This window comes from Myotis daubentonii, chromosome 7 (assembly GCF_963259705.1).
Source record: "Myotis daubentonii chromosome 7, mMyoDau2.1, whole genome shotgun sequence".
Taxonomy (NCBI): domain Eukaryota; kingdom Metazoa; phylum Chordata; class Mammalia; order Chiroptera; family Vespertilionidae; genus Myotis; species Myotis daubentonii.
Genome location: NC_081846.1, coordinates 76,755,349 through 76,774,437, shown reverse-complemented (window position 1 = coordinate 76,774,437; position 19,089 = coordinate 76,755,349).

Below are 19,089 nucleotides of genomic sequence, written 5' to 3'. Positions count from 1 at the left end.
TGCTTTAGTTTCTCCTTGAAAAATCTGTGCTTTCCCCCACCTTGAACCAGAGAGAACCAAGTAGAATGCCCTGCTCTGCTGGCCTGCAGTCTCTGGCCCCACGCCTTTGTGTCCCTGTGAACAGACTGAGTTTCCTTGAATGAATTCAGCAGAAGAGTTGAGAATCGGAGCCTGTGAGGCGTCCACAAGAATCAGGAATTGGCAAAAATAAGTCTGAGTCCTGTGCGTCCCCTCCGGCGACTCCCTGCGGTCGCACTTTGTCGTAAGTGTAAAGAACTCCCCTCTTTTCTCCTGTGAACAAGGCAGGTGGGCTTTCACTCACAAGCCCTCCCTTTTCTGTGTTCCTGGGGGCAGATGTGTGTACACATGTATCTGTGTTACTTCACTGGCCGGAGGCTGTGTCATGTGTCCTGAGTCCCCTTCCAGAATGTCCGCAGAGGCTGAGGCAGCCACAGAATCCAGGTGTACCTGTGGTGATGGACACCCCTTCGGGAGATGAAAATTGTGAAGTGCTAGAAGTAATTCCACCCGGAGAACCGCATGTGCCAGGATACCGGCGTGTGGAGCGGCAGCTGGGTCCCAGAGGGGATGGGTCTCCCTGAGTGTGACTTGGCGCTAGGGGAGAAATGGAAGCACGTGAGTGGGCACGGAATGAGGTGACAGCGTGACTCAGGGAGCTTTGCAGACTCTGAATCACCAGACAATTATCAGGGAATTCTATTAACCATTTACCTTGCAGGGTTGATAGGAAGACCATACAAAGTAATCCTAAAGGCTGCTTTATAAACTGAAATAACGTTAATTAAAAGTTAATTATTATAGAGATACGATGTTCTAGTTAAATCGAGATGAAGTGTAGGATGAAGGCAAATTTCTACCCATTGTAGTTTCATAAATCACAGGGACCAAGTTTCACCGGAAGCCCCCAGCCCTGCGGTGAGGGGTGGGAGATAATGAGACGCTGGAGTCTGCCACGGGGATCACATCAAAGTTGGCATGAAGGGTTCTCATGGTGCAAGTAAGTTTCCTTGTATCTTCTCCCCTGCAAATCTGGAACACACACTCACACCGCCCAGCGTCTGTCCCACAGCATTTAATTAATTTATTTTTTTTTCATTTCTCTTTGTGACCCATCTCTTCCTTTAGTGGATTCTCTTTCTGGTCTTTTTGGCCCCTTCTGAGTTCCTTCTCTTTTACTTCTGAGACCCCTTTCATTCCCTTTCTTCCTTCCTTCTTTCCACAAATGAATTTTTTAAAAAAATGTTTTCCAAGCTGGTTTGGCTCAGTGGTTGAGCGTCCACCTACGAACTAGGATGCGTAGGAAGTCATGGTTCAATTCCAGGTTGCGGGCTTGATCCCCAGTTTGGGGTGTGCAGGAGGCAGCAGATCAGGGGGAGAGAGGTAGAAGCATCAATGATGAGAGAGAATCATCTATTGGCTGCCTCCTGCACCTCTCCTGTAGGGATCCAGCCTGCAACCTGGGCATGTGCCCGGACCTGGAATCAAACCAGCGACCTTCTGGTTCATGGGTCGACACTCAATGACTGAGCCACACTGGCAGGGCTCCACAAACTATGTTGAGTGCCTATAATGTGCAGAGCCCTGCTAGGCACTGGGATAGGCGTAGATGAATAGCATACAGTCCTTGGTTTCAAGACACTTGACTCCATCATGGGAGATGATATAGGAACATAGGTAACTGTGATACAAGTCAGAGCAGGATGGACAGTGTAAGTGCATAGAAACAAGGTCCATTAGGGAAGGGTGAGGCCTTTCACACAAGAGACGCATATGAAGAATAGGAAAGGTTTTGACTTGGAAAGAAATGCAAAGGAAGGAGGACATTCTGATGGAAATGAGGAAGCATGAACAAAAGGTTGGAACCAAGAACTGGGGTCAGCCAGTTCCATGGAGTATAGGTTGAGGTTCTGTCTGGAAAGGTGCATTGAAACTAGAGCATAGGCAAGGCTAAGAGGTCTGGGCTTTATGCTCTAAAGTAACAGGAAACCAGGAAGATTTTGAGTTGGAGAATAATATGGTCAGAGCTATGCTTTAGAGCAGTGGTTCTCAACCTTCCTAATGCCGCGACCCTTTCATACAGTTAGTTCCTCATGTTGTGGTGACCCCCAACCATAAAATTATTTTTGTTGCAACTTCATAACTGTAATTTTGCTACTGTTATGAATAGTAATGTAAATATCTGATATGCAGGATGTATTTAGGCGACCCCTGTGAAAGGGTCGTTCGACCCCCAAAGGGGCCTGGACCTACAGGTTGAGAACCGCTGCTTTAGAGTAATGAAGGTGTAAGTGGAGTGTAAAATGGGCTGGGAAGAGGAAGCTGACAGAAACCTATTTGGATATTTCATAAGGGTCTGGGCTAACTGGACAGTGGTGGGAACTGGAAGGAGGCTAATGGACAGGAGAGATCTTGGGGAACTAGCATCTGGTAACTCACTGATGTGGGGCTGAGAAAGGAGGAGGACGGGGGACTGGAATTCAGCTGGGTGTGATGAATAGGGAGAGGTCAGTGAGAGAGGCTATTTGAGAGGGGACATGATGCTTTTTAGAGGAAGTCTGAAGGCTTATCCTCTTATTTTTTAAAGTTTGGGTGTTGACTTCCCACCAACACCTGCGTTTGACTTGTGGGCTTTTGTGTATCAAATGCGTCAAATGATATCCTGTTACTGATATCACTGGGGTGACTTCATCTTCTTGCACATCTTTAAAAGATAACCATCAGAGGTGGCAAACTTGGCAGGCAAAAGAAAGAGGAGATTCCAAGATCCTCCCCTTACACTTCTGAGGCCACTGCTTGGGTATGATTTGGAGCTCATTCTCCGGGCTAAGATATTTAGGTTGGATCAAAGCAAATCAGTATGTGGTATTGAACACCAATTGGAGCTGGTTACTGTGCTAAGAGCTATAGGAGAAGAGGCAGAAGGAAAGAAGCGACTGTCTTCAGAAACTTCAAGAAGAGCTCAAATCAACATCTATATGTAATAACAGTTCAGATACGATCACCTGTAATGTTTATGATCACAGATCAGATGGATTCTACAGAAAACAAGAAGTTATGATCTCAAACCCACAACTGAGATTGGCCTTTCCCAGACCTACAGAGTCAGAATCACCAGGGTTGGGACCCAAGTACTGAGGAAGGAGTCACTTCAAACCAATGTGCCCAGGAAGAGCTTTGCAGAAGGGATGGAATGTGAGCTGAGCCTTACAGGAAGGCCACAGTGCCTCTAGACCACTCACCCTGTGGTTAGGATGTTCTATCCAAGACCCTGAAAGTTAAAATAATTTCTGGGTCCCTTACTGCAAACGTAATTCTTAGCAGAACATTGAAAATAACTTGCATTGTACCCTTGTGCTTTTATTTGTAAATGGACGTTTTTGAGGAAATAAGTGCCCTTTGCTTCCAGACCATTACCCATTATCACCGCTGCTCTGCCGAGTGTCCAGTCTGCCTTTGTGCATCCAACTTTGGTTCTCAGAGTGGCTCAAGGCTGGCCCTAGGGGTAATCTGCTATAGGAAGTTTATTTCAGGTCTATTTTCTCTTTCCTTCTTGGCCTCAAGTCACTTTTCTGGCCCTTTGGTTACTCACTGGTGACTCATTTCAAACACTGTCACAGTTGCACAATTGGTTCTTGTGTGGTTAGCTACTGTCCAGGAGCAAGTCAGGACAGGCGGGCTGGCCACTGGGCTTTGATCCGGACAGAGTGGCACATGCTGGTTTGCAACCTTGGGGTATTAGGTCCCAGGGAAGATATTATAAAGGATCCACATATTCTCAGGTTCCAAATCTTCCTTCAGACTGAATAAATAACGCACTACAAGTTTTCAAATGTGGTTGCTGTTGTGATCAGTAAAATAACCACATTTATTAGAAAGTGTCTTGAAATCATAGTTCTGTGTGTGTGTTTAAGAGTCTTCTTCATTAAAGGCACCTATGACAAGACCAGCTTTCATCTGGTGACTCATGAAACTTTGTGGTTGTTAAAAGCGATCTTGTCTAGCAGAGGAAAGGCAGCTCGGAGGGAGCATAGCTTTTGTCTGGTCCCCAGCACCTACCCCTGCTGGGCTGCCAGGGAGAGAGCTTGGGAAATGACAGCTATAGAATGGGCCCAAAGAAAGGGGTCTCTGCACACCATTACAGCTCACTGCTCGCAGGAGTGAGCTGCCAACCAAGAACCAACCGAATGAGACGGCTGTTATTTGGGAGGCAGCTTCCCGGTCCTCCAAACCTACCTCCTACTCTGAGCAGGAATCCCTGATGGAATCTTCTGGAAGGTGAGCATCTCGCTTGGCCTAGACCCCTCACACAAAGGAAGCTTACTTACTCCAAGGTTAAGTTCAGATCCCTGAACCTCTACCTCCATCATTTCTCACTTGGTAGAGCTGAGGTGGGGCCTTTGGCATTTGTATTTTTAAAAAACGCTCTACGTGACTCGGATTTCAGCCAGAGTTGAGACGGAAGACTGATATGAAAGGACAAAAATACTCCGTCACAATGCGTTTGTTTGTGAAGTGCTCACTAATGCATGAACAGTGAGGCTCCCATCGTCTTAATATTGACGCCCCTTTTCTTATTTCTCACACCCACCCTGGTAGATAGATCCCTATTTCAAAAAACGAATTAATTAGGGCCCAAGGAAGTGAAACCAATGTGCGGGCTGGGGAATGACAGTTGAACCCTAAAGTACAAATGAAACCAGAAACTGGGTGTGACGAGTTCTTGAGGAGGGACAAACAGTTATGACCTCAAACCCATAGCTGAGACTGGCACATAAAATTGCACTAGCTCAAAGGTAGGAGACTGACCGATGCTGCTGAAATCAGGGGAGGGGAAGTGCTCTTTCAGAAGCTTCTGACACACCCAAAATCTCCTCCCACCAGTCTACCGTTGGCAAAGAAGCAAAATCAGTCAGTTTGAGAACTTGGGCTCTAAAGCTAAGAGATGGGGTTCTCTAACCTGGAGGCTTTGGGCAAGGTACTTGATGCTTCAGGGCTGCCTCAGTTTCCTCATCAAAATGGAGATAATGCAGAGAGGTGTGTCCCTCTTACTAGGAGTCCAGACATCAACATTATCATCTGTGGCACAGTTGCTGAGTTGGTCCTGGGCTGGGGAGGTCATGTTCTAGAAGCTGATAGAAATCCATGTCGAGGACTCAGGGGAAGGAGGGAGACAAAGGCATCAGAAGCTGGCATCATTCTTTATGTGAAGGAGTATATGACCAGCCAAGCCCGATGTTTGCATGCTCTCTCTTGCACCCCCTGCTAGCAGGTGGGTGCTTCCCTGAGTTCCCCGGAGGCTGGTGGTGAGCAGAAAGATGGCGGTCACCACTTCTTATGGCTGCTCCACTGTGTGGGTGACAAAGAGCTGCTTCGAGTGCAGAAGCCCACCCCTCATGTTTCCTGCCTGGTCCCCCAGGAGTGAACGTCTCATTAGGAGACTCTCTTCTTTTAGTCACATGGATCCCAAAGATCACTGGGACCTGGGTTGTTTGAAATGCCGCTGAGAAGTTCAAATCTGCTCCCAGATGGGCTCTGAGAGAGGGATGGCCAATCACAGGATGGTGTCATCTACCTGGGGGCTTGCTGCCTTGCACACAATGACATCTTGGCCCAAGGGATTGTACAGGTCTCTAAACCTGTAACCTCCAGGTGACCTTCCCCTGGGGAGTAGCAGAACCACCAAGAGCCTGTGCAGGGCTCTTATTTGAGAGATGTGTTCTACTTTTTACTCAGTCTGCTCTACGTTGGAGTTCAATGCCACCAGCGACAGTCCAGGACTGCCTAGCAGCTAGGCATCCACAGTTACTCCCCCTCTCTTCCAACCTCGTATTTCCCCGGAGTTTTCTTTACGTTAGCATCATACAAAATGGTATGAGCTGACACTGAAAGTCTGCTATTGTTTTACTCAGCATATGGCTGCCTACAAAGTGGTACCTTCTGTCTTGGATGTGAGGGAGGGGCATATTTTATACCCCCAACCCCATTATTCTATTTTTAAATCCTTACCCGAGGATATTTTTTCCTTGGGTCTTTAGAGAGAGAGTGGAAGAGAGGGAGGAGGGAGAGAGAGGGAGAAACATGGATGTGAGAGAGACACATTAACTTGTTGCCTCCTGTATGTGCCCCGACCAGGACTGAGGATGGAACCTGCACCCAAGGTACGTGCTCTTGACCAGGATTCAAACCTGTGACTCTTTAACCACTGAGCCAAACCGGTCAGTGGTTAGGAATGATGCTCTAACCACTGAGCAATGGGCAAGGACCCACTGTTCTCCTTTAATCTTTGTTCCTCCTTCACACCACTTCCCAGACAACTACTTTTGCTCCTTGATTTCGATAACCTGTGGATGAACCATAAGATAGCAGAAACCATGTCCTCTCTGCTGTTGGTAATTATAGTTCTTCTCATCCTCTCTGCTGTTGGTAATTATAGTTCTTCTCGGAACTCCTTTCTTTTTGTGAATGCCTACCAGGTGCCCCCAGGCTCAAGATGATACCCCCTGTTTGGTAAAAGCATGCAGGTAAGAAGTGTCAGAACCAACAGCTCCCCCAGGAGAAGTTTCCTCGGCCACTGAGTCAGCGCATTGCATGTTCATCCTGGCTCTCTAGCCATACGAGTCAGTGGTCCTTCCAGAATTCCCTTCAGCTCAGTGTTTCAAATAAATCTGTGATTGAGATTGAGATTCTTTTTTTTTTTTCTTCTCTGCAGCTGGCTACTTTGCATTTTCCCAAGGTGAAACCCAGCCTGGCTTTTCAGGTTTTGAGAAAGAAAACACTTCAAAGGTGAGAAGTGGGGAAACCCAGCTACCAAAGGGAAGCCTGCAAGCTTTCTTTTCAAGTGCAGGAAAACGCTTCTCAAAATTAGATTCTAAAACTGAGCGGATTTCCCTAATTGCCAGTGCGTTTGAACGTCTTTTCATATATCTATTGGTTGTTGGTATGAATTCTTGGGAGAGGTGCATTTTCAGGTCCTCTGCCCACTTTTTGATTGGATTGTTTGTTTGGTTTTGAGTTTTCCGAGTTCTTTATATATTTTGGAAAATAAACCTTTGCTGGAGCTACTGTTTGAAAATATCCTCTCCCATCTGGTTGGCTGCCTTTTGGTGTGTTGTCAATCATGGTGAAATATACACATCTTGTAACATAGAAACCCACACATGAAACCTATATGTTCATATTGACCAATGTCACCCCAATCAATTTAACAGATAAAATTAAAAAAATAAAAAATAAATAAAACTGAGCAGTGTGATTTGCTGTGTGCAGCTTTCTAGTGGCTTAGATTTTCTCTAATTCTCTTCTTTTTAAGGGCATTACATCTTTCTTCTGGTTGGCATCCTTTTCTTAGTATCTGTGACTGCCCATAGTCTAGTTTTATCTGACTTACCCAACAGCACCTCTCTGATCCTCTTCATCAAAGATGACTGTCCCATCCATGGGGTCGCCTCATTGACCTCTCTTGGGGTGATTTTTCTATGGGGGTGGGGTGTTATCCATCCATTCTGCGCCACCTTCTGCACTGATATAAATCCTTCCCATCTTCAAGCTCATCTCTAATCCAACTTGTTGGCTAAAGAGGTTCCTGATGGGCATTCAGCTCCTTCCTTCCCCAAACATTTACTGAGCATGGACTGCATTTCCGGCACTAGGCATGGGAATGCAGTAGTACGTAAGGCTGGCCAGGAACCCAGAGAAGTGCACAGGCACTTCTAGTCCAAGCTGAACCAAACCCAGGAGGGCTTCCTGAAATAGGCAACCTCAAAACCAAGATGAAATTAGTAAAATTACCCAGGTGAAGGGATTAAAGAGCAAGAGCATTTTTGTTACATTGTACTTATGCTATATGCATCTTCTTGCACCCTGCTTTGCATTAGCTTGTAATTGTCCCTATGCCTAATGTGTACATGTTGTTAACTTTAAGATATTGTAACTTCTTTTTTTTAAAAAAAAAAAATATTGTTATTTATTTCAGAGAAAAAGGGAAAGGGAGAGATAGAAACATCAACCATTGATTGGCTGCCCCTTGCATGCCCCCTATTGGGCATTGAGTCCCCAACCTGGTTATGTGTCCTGACCTGGAATCGAACTGTGACCTCCTGATTCATAGGTTGATGTTCAACCACTGAGCCCCACCAGCCAGGTGTGATATTGTAACTTTTTTTTTTAAGGTAATATTTTGTGCTGTCTTTTTTAAAAAAATATTTTTATTGACTTCAGAGTGGAAGGGAGAGGGAGAGAGAGATAGAAACATCAATGATGAGAGAGAATCATTGATTGACTGCCTTCTGCACCCCCCACACTGGGGATGGAGCCCACAACCCAGGCATGTGCCCTTGACCAGAATCGATCCCTGGATCCTTCAGTCCACAGGCCAACACTCTATCCACGGAGCCAAACCGTCTAGGGAAGCGGTTCTCAACCTCTGGGTCGCGACCCCTTTGGGGGTCCAACGACCCTTTCACAGGGGTCGCCTAAGACCATTGGAAAACACATATATAATTACATATTGTTTTTGTGATTAATCACTATGCTTTAATTATGTTCAATTTGTAACAATGAAAATACATCCTGCATATCAGACATTTACATTACGATTCATAACAGTAGCAAAATTACAGTTATGAAGTAACAACGAAAATAATTTTATGGTTGGGGGTCACCACAACATGAGGAACTGTATGAAAGGGTCGCGGCATTAGGAAGGTTGAGAACCACTGGGCTAGGGCATGATATTATAACTTCTTGAGGGCAAGAGTCTGTGGTACTCACCACCTATCCTTTTCAGGATTAGCCCAAAGCTAAATACTTTGCAAGGAAGGAAAGTAGTATATTTTGTGCCTGCTCTGTGCCCATCACTTTGCATGTCAGTGGTTGCTTTTTGGCTGCTGAATAGTTGTGCGACTTTGGGTGAATCTCTAAGCTTCCTCTGGGCCTTGATTTCTTCATCGGTAGGACAAAGGGGTTCCACTGCAGCTCCTGCAGCTCTGTGGTCTTGTCCAATTCTCTGTGGCCTCTCGGGGCCACCTGGTTATTGTTGAACTAACTGGTGGGAAGACAACTGCAGAAGGCATTTCAGGGGTTAAGTCTGGAAACCCAACGTGGAAATGAAACCACAACCCCAATTTTTTTAAAAAAAGTGACTGTTTCTTTTTTGAAAATATACAAGGAACTGTCTGTTGCGCAGTTCATTTTCCCGCCTTTTAAAAAAATATATTTTATTGATTTTTTTACAGAGGGGAAGGGAGAGGAATAGAGAGTTAGAAACATCCATGAGAGAGAAACACCGATCAGCTGCCTCCTGCACATCCCCTACTGGGGATGTGCCCACAACCAAGGTACATGCCCTTGACCAGAATTGAACCTGGGACCCTTCAGTCCGCAGGCCGATGCTCCCAGCGGTTCTCAACCTGTGGGTCGCAACCCCTTTGGCGGTCGAACGACCCTTTCACAGGGGTCGCCTAAGACCATCCTGCATATGACATACTTACATTACGATTCATAACAGTAGCAACATTACAGTTATGAAGTAGCAACGAAAATAATTTTATGGTTGGGTCACAACATGAGGAACTGTATTTAAAGGGCCAGAAGGTTGAGAACCGCTGCCACTGAGCCAAACTGGTTAGGGGCTGCTTTTTTTATGCTTAAAAAACATAGTAAGCACCTGTGCACCTCTCCGGGTTCCTGGACAGCATAATGCACTACTGTGTTCCCATGTCTCGTGCCTGGAATGCAGTCTACGTCTAAGTGCTGGGTCAGTTGGAGACCAAAGAAAGGATGTCCTTCAGAAACGACCCCAACTGAGCCCCAGGGCCTCCATCCTCTTCTCGGTGCCCAGTGCCAGCACAAGCTGCCACCAGAGAGGAATAATGCACGCCTGGGCTTTGTTCTGCGGGGCCATTGCAGCCTTCGCTCCACAGCCTAACACCTGTGGTCTTGTAACCTAGGCTACAGGAACAGCCAGCGGGTGTGCAGAAGGCAAATTGATGTCAGAGACATTCTTCGGTGCTGAAAACACCACATTCAGCACATCATGTACTAATTCAAGGGTGGCCCCCCTTTTCTCTCTCTCAAACTTTTCAAAACAGGAAGAAAGTTTGGTTCAACTGCGGACACCAATAACCTATGTTCTTCTATAGAGCTCTTTTTGGAAGCCATCCAAGAAGCAAAGCTACCTTCGCTAAGGGGACGCTAATCACTTTTTTCTCATTCTCTGTCTTTTTTTTTTTTAACTTTGAGCTTCTGCTATCATTTTGGAAAGTTGGCACAATGCCACCTGAAACCACAGTGGGGTGTTAGGTAATCACGTTCTCATTAAAATACTGCTCTGTGGTTTACTTTTCAACGGTCTCTCTGCAGTTGGGAAACACACACTATATTTTTCAGGCAAGGAGAGGCTCTGTTATATAGGCAAAAAGGCGGGAAGATGCACTGCCCATAAGACACTTCCTTGTATATTCCCAGAAAAGAAACAGTGACTTCAAAAAAAAATTGCTTGACATATTACAGATGTCTCTCCTTTTCTCTCTTTTTGCCCCCCTCCATCCAGCCCCCGCCCTACCCCAGACCTTGCCCATACCATTGTCTGTGTCCATGGGTTATGCATACTGTGTACATGGTCTATGCGAATGTTCTTTGGTTAATCTCTTCCTGCACCCCCCTCCTAGGTCTGTTATTCTATTTCATGTATCCATACCTCTGGACCTATTTTTTTTTAAAATATATTTTATTGATTTTTTACAGAGAGGAAGGGAGAGAGATAGAGAGTTAGAAACATCGATGAGAGAGAAACATCGATCAGCCGCCTCCTGCACATCTCCCACTGAGGATATGCCCGCAACCCAGGTACATGCCCCCGACCGGAATTGAACCTGGGACCCTTCAGTCCGCAGGCCGATGCTCTATCCACTGAGCCAAACCGGTTTCGGCCCTCTGGACCTATTTTGTTCATCAGTTTATTTTGTTCATTAGATTCCACATATAAGTGAGATCATGTGATATTTGTCTTTCTCTAATTGGCTTATTTCACTTAGCGTAATAGTCAGTCTCCAGGTCCATCCATGCTGTCTCGAGAGCTCCCTCTTTTTCACAGCTGCAGAGTATTCCATGGTGTAACCGCACCATGGCTTTTTATCCACTCATCCACCGATGGGCACCTGGGCTAAGAAACAGCCTCTTTGACTCTAGAGAAGGCAAACTGAGCATGAGTGTAGCCCTCTTGGGGCTTCCTAAAGATTGACAATATTCGATTGACCCTGGGGACACATGCCTCAAAAAATCCTAGCACCCTTCAGACTGAAAATATCAAGTAGTGTCTCTCCAGGAGCATTCGTCCACTGAGTCATTGAGTTGAGCACTTTTACTGACTATCTACCAAATGCCAGGCATCGGGCTAGGCCCTAAGGCAGCAGTTCTCAACCTGTGGGTCACGACCCCTTTGGGGGTCGAACGACCCTTTCACAGGGGTCGCCTAAGACCATCGGAAAACACATATATAATTACATATTGTTTTTGTGATTAATCACTATGCTTTAATTATGTTCAATTTGTAACAACGAAATTGGGGGTCACCACAACATGAGGAACTGTATTAAAGGGTCGCGGCATTAGGAAGGTTGAGAACCACTGCCCTAAGGAAAGAGAGAGAGAAAATTGCCACCAGTTGGGGTGGCAGATGAATAACTGGGAAACACAGAACAGTGAGGTGAGTGAGTTCTGTGTCTTCTCACCCTCCCCTCCAAGGAATTTCCATGTGGGGCCTTTTGAATTTTATCAGTAAAGACAGCAAACTAAAGCCAAGGTTATCATTTTCTAGTAAAAAAGGAGGATGGTGCCGGCCGGCACGGCTCAGTGGTTGAGTGTCGACCTATGAACCAGGAGGTCACTGTTTGATTTCCATTCAGGGCATATGCCAGAGTTGTGGGCTCAATCCCCAGTGTGGGGCATGTAGGAGACAGCCAATCAATTAATGATCCTCTCATCATGGATGTTTCTCTCTCTCTCCCTCTCCTTTCCTCTCTGAAATCGATATAAGGGAAAAAAAGAGGATGATGAAGCCTCCATATGCTCCCATTAGACAATCTTCTAGAAACTGCCCCAACTCTTCCCTTCTGGCCAGCCAGTTCCCACCTGACCAGCTTGACACTGTGACCGGGACAGGTCTTCGACTTGGCTACTCCTGCTCTGTGTTTGTACATTCCCAGCAGTAGGATCTTCCTTCCTTCCTAGTTCTTCAATTAGGCTCTCAGCTACCCTGTGACTTCACAGACAGGGCTGGCCCCTGTCCTATCCTCTCAGGTTGACGGACAGAAAAGCACCCAGGAATGCTTTCCAGGTAGGAGGAAGATGGCTCCAGGTGATCCAACTGACTAAGTGCAGCTCCAGGTAAACTGGACAGGCCAATTTGGTCCCACGTCTGACTTGAGTATTTCAAATTAGATGAGCATTTCATATCACATCTGTTCTAGTAACAGGTGAACATTTTACCTGTTTCAGATATGGGTGAAAAAGAAACCTGTCTTTGGATCTTTTCTCACCCCCAATTTTCCCCCTCTTTCTTTCCTATCTCCCCTCTCTCATTGAGCTATTTAACTTTTCTCTTTTGTTTGGCAGTGTTACCATATGCATATTAACAGAGAAATTTGCATACTTGAGGGATTCAGGTTTTCACAAAGCACCTACAATAAATTGAAATTTAGAAGCGCCTTGTTTTTCTTTTGTCAACCATTAACTATTTGACTGAATTGACACATTCATGCTGGAGCCTTTAAAAATCAACGTGAAAGCTTTGGATGTAATTTAAAACTCTCTCAATAGTGAGCATTTCTGAGGCAAATCAAATTTGCTGAGATTTCATTGGAGGTATTTTATATACCCCAAAAGGTGACTGTGGAGTGAAAATGGACTGATTGATTTTTAGTTTCTCAAAACATTGACATTAAAGCAGGTAAAAAATCAGTGTGGTTTTCTTCATGGGGGGGTTTCACTTTGACTTTCAACATTGAATCTGAGGGTTTGATGAACCCAGAAATACAAAGTGAAAGGGGAGTGTGAGTGCACACCAAGACAAAGAGACTTCTATGAATGGAAGCTGAGTTCCAGTTGAGTTCCTTGTCAGCATATACCATTTGTTAGATGCCACTCTCTGCTCTTTATAACAATATGGCTCCCTGTCATTAAGGAACTTACACTTAAAATAAGACATGTTGTCCATCAGCAGATAGCAAGCCTTTTTCTAGTTCTTTCCCTCAAAGTTCCGGGCTTATATGGATTTCCTTATCTAATCCAGAGGTGGGCCTTGCAACCCGTCTATGGGGAGTGGGTAGCAAGGCTTTCCTGCACCCTGTCTTCTGGGAGATTGGAGGAAGGAGAAGGGAAAGGTGAGTGCTCTGCCTGACATTGTTACCATGTGGAAGGGAGGCCCTGAGCCGCTGAAAATGCATTTTTCTGTCCTGCTGTTTTGGCTCATTGGGCTCAAGTAAATCAGTAAAGCAGCATAATGGGAGCCCACCAGTATATTGCTCTGGGTGTGCATTCAGCATCTCGAATGCTTCATCCACTCAGACTCCCAAGTATTGTTTGTAAAAAGCAGAAAATGTACAGAACATTTTGTTTTTTGTAAGTTTAAACCGAGTTAGTGTTCAAGGTCATGTCTGGGTGTCTGCCTGTCCAATAAATCCGAGGCCCTTAGTTCCTAAAGGGCTCTATCAACCTTCCCTCCCCCAATTGCTGGCTTACAGGTGTTAAAGTTTAGCCGAGGAGGGATCGAAATCAGTGATTGAATGGCAAGGTGCTATTGTCTGGCTCCGTGAGAGTTTACACATGCTCACAACTTCAGACGTGATTGACAGAGGAGTGTGTGTGACTCAAACCCCTTGTTCTGAGTTGTGGTTACAAAGAAACTTTTCCCTTTGAAACCCAAGAAGTTTCAAAGAAGTCCTCTTTCTGGACCTGTGGAGGGAATTAGGCAGTAAACAACCAGGAGTATTTTTTCCCCCAAAATCCATTACACTTTAATTGATGCAGAGTTGATGGGACATTTAGGAATTTCAGAATGGCTTTCTTAACCTACCTTCCAAATGCAGCCCCCGAATGCTGTAGAGCAGCATTAATACTGATAGGTATTTGGTCTTCTCTAAATCCTCTGATCTGACTTCAGTTATTATTTAAAGTTCAATTTTGTTCTTAATAATTATTTAAATTTGTTTTTATCTAATTGGATAATATAAAGAGAAAACTGACCCAATGATTACAGGGTCCCCCCCCAACTCCACCCCATGATATTTCAGATCAGAACCCTGCATGGAGATTAGTGATCAAACGGAACAAAGATTTTGTGTTTGGCTTTCGGAAATGGTTCTGCAAATATTCAATCTGAAAGCCCTTTTAATGGCCCAAAATGGAGGAGTTGACAATCGGGAGGGGAAGGGCCAGGTGGACCTGAGCTGGAGTGAGTGGTTTCTTGGCAAGGAGCCCATTCTCATGATGAAAGCTGGGAAAATTTGCTTGGGGAGAGTAATCCAATGACATGAGAGGATTAGGCAGCTTACATTCAGCAAACTGTAAACCATGAGTCTGCATGGTGCACCTCTTCCCCACACGGGCAGCTGCTTTGCTTGTAAAATAGAGCCACCAAAGTTAAACAAGAGGAGAAACTAAAGAGACGGTGGGAGGAAGGAAGCACTGGGTGTTTCAAAATGACAGATACAAGGTCTTGTTTTCCAACAAGTGAGGAGAGCCATTAAATACCGGCAACAATCTGGGGGGCACTTTTGAGCTGTTTGTACCATTATTCAGTCTTAAAAATGTTACTGCATGCAGACAAACAGAGTTTGCCAGCGGTAATTCCTGGTCAGCGCTAACAGAAGACTCATCTAAACTAAGAGTACAGTTCTCCAATATCACCCCAAGGACAGGTGGAAACTTCTGTCACCTTGAACCTGCACAGACTCCAAGTTCACCTTTCACCCCTGGCTCCTATTGGTCCAGTTCCTTAATTATTTCCCTTCTGACTACTTAGCTATTAGTGACACTAATTAAAACCTGCCTTACCCTCAGATGTATTATGAAGCTGTTTGTAAAATGCTGTGAAGGCAAATTGTTCCAAGAGCTATTAATTCTGGTGAAGGCCATGTCAGCTTCAGTTATGTGCTCGTAAATGCAAACCCCCCCGGGCAGTAATCTCCGGGGATGGTCTAAACTGCACAGCTGGCTTTTTAGAAAGTGTGTATGGAGGAGCTGAAAATGCCTAAGTAAGGTTAGATAATAAATGGAATTATACTGGGTAGGGGGAAGGCGGAACAAAGAAGCTATTATTGGGCATCAGATATATACCGTAATGTACAAAGGGGCGATTTAGGCTGGGTTAGCAAGGTATTTGGGAGGAGGTTATTAAAATATAAAGTCAGTACAAAGCAAAATAAGACTGATGAGACAAGTTCTTGCTCCAGGTCCTTTTTCTTTTGCTGGCTGTCCTCCTGTCAGTGCCAACTGGAAGAACTGGGGAAATTAAGTTGAAAGATGACTCCTCCAGCTGCCAATCTATTGGGTGAGTGTAAGGGTATAAGGACTTTCACCTTAAGACTCCTTCTCATAATCTCTCTTCTCTCTCTCTCTCTCTCTCTCTCTCTCTCTCTCTCTCTCTACCATAATCTTTCAAGTACATAACAAAGTTACCTCACTAGTATGCAAAGATTTCTCATATGATGGAAGCATAGGTACATGCTGGATAAATAGATAGATGAATGGATGAATGGATAAGTAAAAGCTTCATTAATCCATTATTCAGCAAATCTGTAGTAAGCATGTAGTATGTGCCTGGCAAATTCTAGGTGCTGGGAATACAGAGTGAGGAGACAAGGTGCCCAACTTCAATGAGCTTATATTTTAGTCGGGAAGACATGCAACAAACAAATAGACAAATATATGATAATGACAACAAAGAGTTATAAAGACAATAAAACAGGGCAATGTAATAAAAATGGAAAGAATAATTAGATAAATTTATAGTTGAACAGGGGACTTCAAATAATTTAGTGTTGTGGTTTTCAAGCTTGATTCTAACAACAGGATCTATATCTTTTCAATTGAAAATACATGCCCTGTGGAGAAACCTCAATATTTCATAGAGGTGAAAACATAGCTGCTCTAGTTTACTGTGTGTGTGTGTGTGTGTGTGTGTGTGTCTCAGACCCTATCCACCAATTCAGGTAAATTATAACAACTGATCACATAATTATATTCATCACAGAATAAAAATAATGCACAATGATAAAAATTAAATGATAATTGTCTCATTGCAATGAGATGAATGATGTTACTGGCAACCCCGCATTGCAACCTCTATTACCTGTTAGAATTAACTACTTGAGTCAGTGATCTGGGCAGCACTAGGCTACTTCTTTTACTTATTCTTTGCTTCTTTCATCTTTTCTTATTTCTTTTTCTATTTTATTTAAAAATTATATCTCACAAATACAAAGGTTTGAGAAAAGGCACATATATTTGCTTCTGGATATTTCAATCACACACAGATACAGAAATTATGGCAAGGGTTCTCTCTGAAGACTGTCTGGTGTTTGCCAGATGCTCAGTGGATGAGCTTATCATACCCAAATGTGGGAGAACATGTATATAACTTATATAAAATAATACATAAAAGATCTTGTTTTCCAACAAGTAAGGAGAGCCATTAAATACTGGCAACCATTTTGGGGGGGGGCACTTTTGAGCTGTTTGTATGATTGTTCAGTCTTAAAAAAAGATTTCGATATCTTATCCTTCACATGACCAAGTGAGTTCAGGCTGTTCAAGATACTGAATGCACCAGGGAGATATGCCCTATAGCAAGCCACTTGAAATTATAGAAATGGTCATGAAGAAATTGCTTTTATCTAATCTTTCATTTCAAAACCTCCTTCCTCATGAATAGCCAACATATGTTATTATCTATCCGTGACTGCAATTTCATCATGTTCCCAAATTGCCGCCATTTCCTTTGTGGTGGGTGCTGTAATGTTCACCACCTAGACCACCTCCCTGAATAAAAGGCTTCCTCGCCCCCCCACCCCACCTCCCCTTGTTGAAAGTGCCACTGGACGACAGCTCTCAGCTGAGAGCCTTGTTTGGGGATGCCTCTGCTCAAGCAAAGTACCTTACCCAAGGTCACGTGTCCTTCCAAGGGCTGACTGGTCAGTGTGGGAGTAGAGAGGCCACCCCCCCCCCCCCCTTATTTCAACTGGGGACAACTATGAAGATTCGTCCCAGTTTAAAACTCCTCATGAGGTTGATTTAGGATGGAATCACAGCTCAACTTCTCCCTTAGCCCAATCCTGCTTCCTTTATCCCCCTGTAGCATGAGTTAACCCCAAGTATGTGCCTTCATGAACATCCTGTATGCCAATATCCATCTCGGAGACTGCTCCCTAGGGAGCACCTTCAGAGCTGAATCAAAACCATCTTGGCAAGTGGCAGACAGCCACCTGATCTCTTTGAGGGAAGCAATGGTGTTCAGATACACTCTCTTCAATTAACTGGGAGTTCCTTGATGCACACAGAGATGGAACTTGTCCAAAACTGATGCCAATGTACTTTCCCACTTGACACCATGGCTCACTAAAGAAGTGTTGACCAAATGAAAATCATCTTCATGTAGAGCCTGGTTTTTCAGTGATAAACAGTCATCAGGCAGATTACATCTCAGTAAAAAAAGAATCCTGTAGGTAATGATGATAATTATTACAACACTGCAAATGTATTTCATGCCACTGAATCATATGCATAAAAATGGTTTAAATGGCAAAATTTGTGTTATATATATTTTACTACAATAAAAAAATCGACTATGTAGTATACCAAAAACCATTGACTTATATATTTTAAGTGGGTGAAGTGTATGATATATGATAGAGCTGTTAAAGAACAGAGTCCTGGGAGAGGAAATCATCAAATACTTCTCTTTTATATATGCACCCCCTGTCAAAATGGAATTTTGTCCATATATAAAGTGAAATATCTGCAAAAACATGATATTACCTTTTCCCTACACGCTATACCATTATTATTATGTAATATCTACCAATGTTCTTTGGTGAAGAAATTTTGCTGCTGTTTTTGCTTTCTTTCCAAACATAATATTTACCATTATCTTTGTAGCTGGATTTATAAACTTCTTGGCAATAGTGAGGCACATACCTATGTTTCTATGAGGAGCTCATTCTTTATAATGCTGCTGTAGTTGTGGCTTCTCTATCACCTTTAGCAATAACTTTGTCAGTTTTGTATTGAGAAACACTTACAATGTTTGCACTTGCTCTGGAAAAACCTTATTGTTCTATTGAGAAGTCATTGTACTTTGTTGGAAAATAACACTGAAGCTTTCATAGCTTCCTGCTGTTATTGGAAAACATTTTTATGACAAATGCCACCCTAGAGTCTAGGGGCAAACACATCACCAATCCAATACAATCCAATTTTCAGATTTTTGGGGGTCATACTTCCTATTTGTGACTTAGAAACCTATATTTTTGTTAGCTTGATCATCATACTCATATTCTCACTTCTTCTAGCACATACTGTTTCACCTCCTTTCATTTGTCCTTGAATCTGTTCTTCACATTTAAGATGTTATCCTGAGTTATGGTATTTATTATTTTTATCATTACCACTTTTGAGTCATTGATCCATTTCTGTCTGTTAGTGATAATCATAATAACAATCAAAAATCCAATAAGTAAAAACAATGACTCATGTTAGCTGAGACAAAATTCACACCATGGAACTGAATGTTATTGAGATAAACTGATGAGTTGCTGGGGTAATTCAGGGGTCTGAGGGTATCACTGGTTTTTCTCTTTCCCTCTCTCTTCTTCCTTTCTTTTCCTTGTTGGTCTTAGCTGGACTCCTTATGTACCTTTTCACCTTCTCCCCCTACTTCCCTCCCTCTTCCCCATTCCTTTGTTTATTTTTTGAGAGTCAGGGCATTAAAATGGAAAGAGATCATGGAGATCTTTAAGTCCAATGACTTCATTTTACAGATGAGGAAACTCATCTCATCAGTTAACCTTAGTG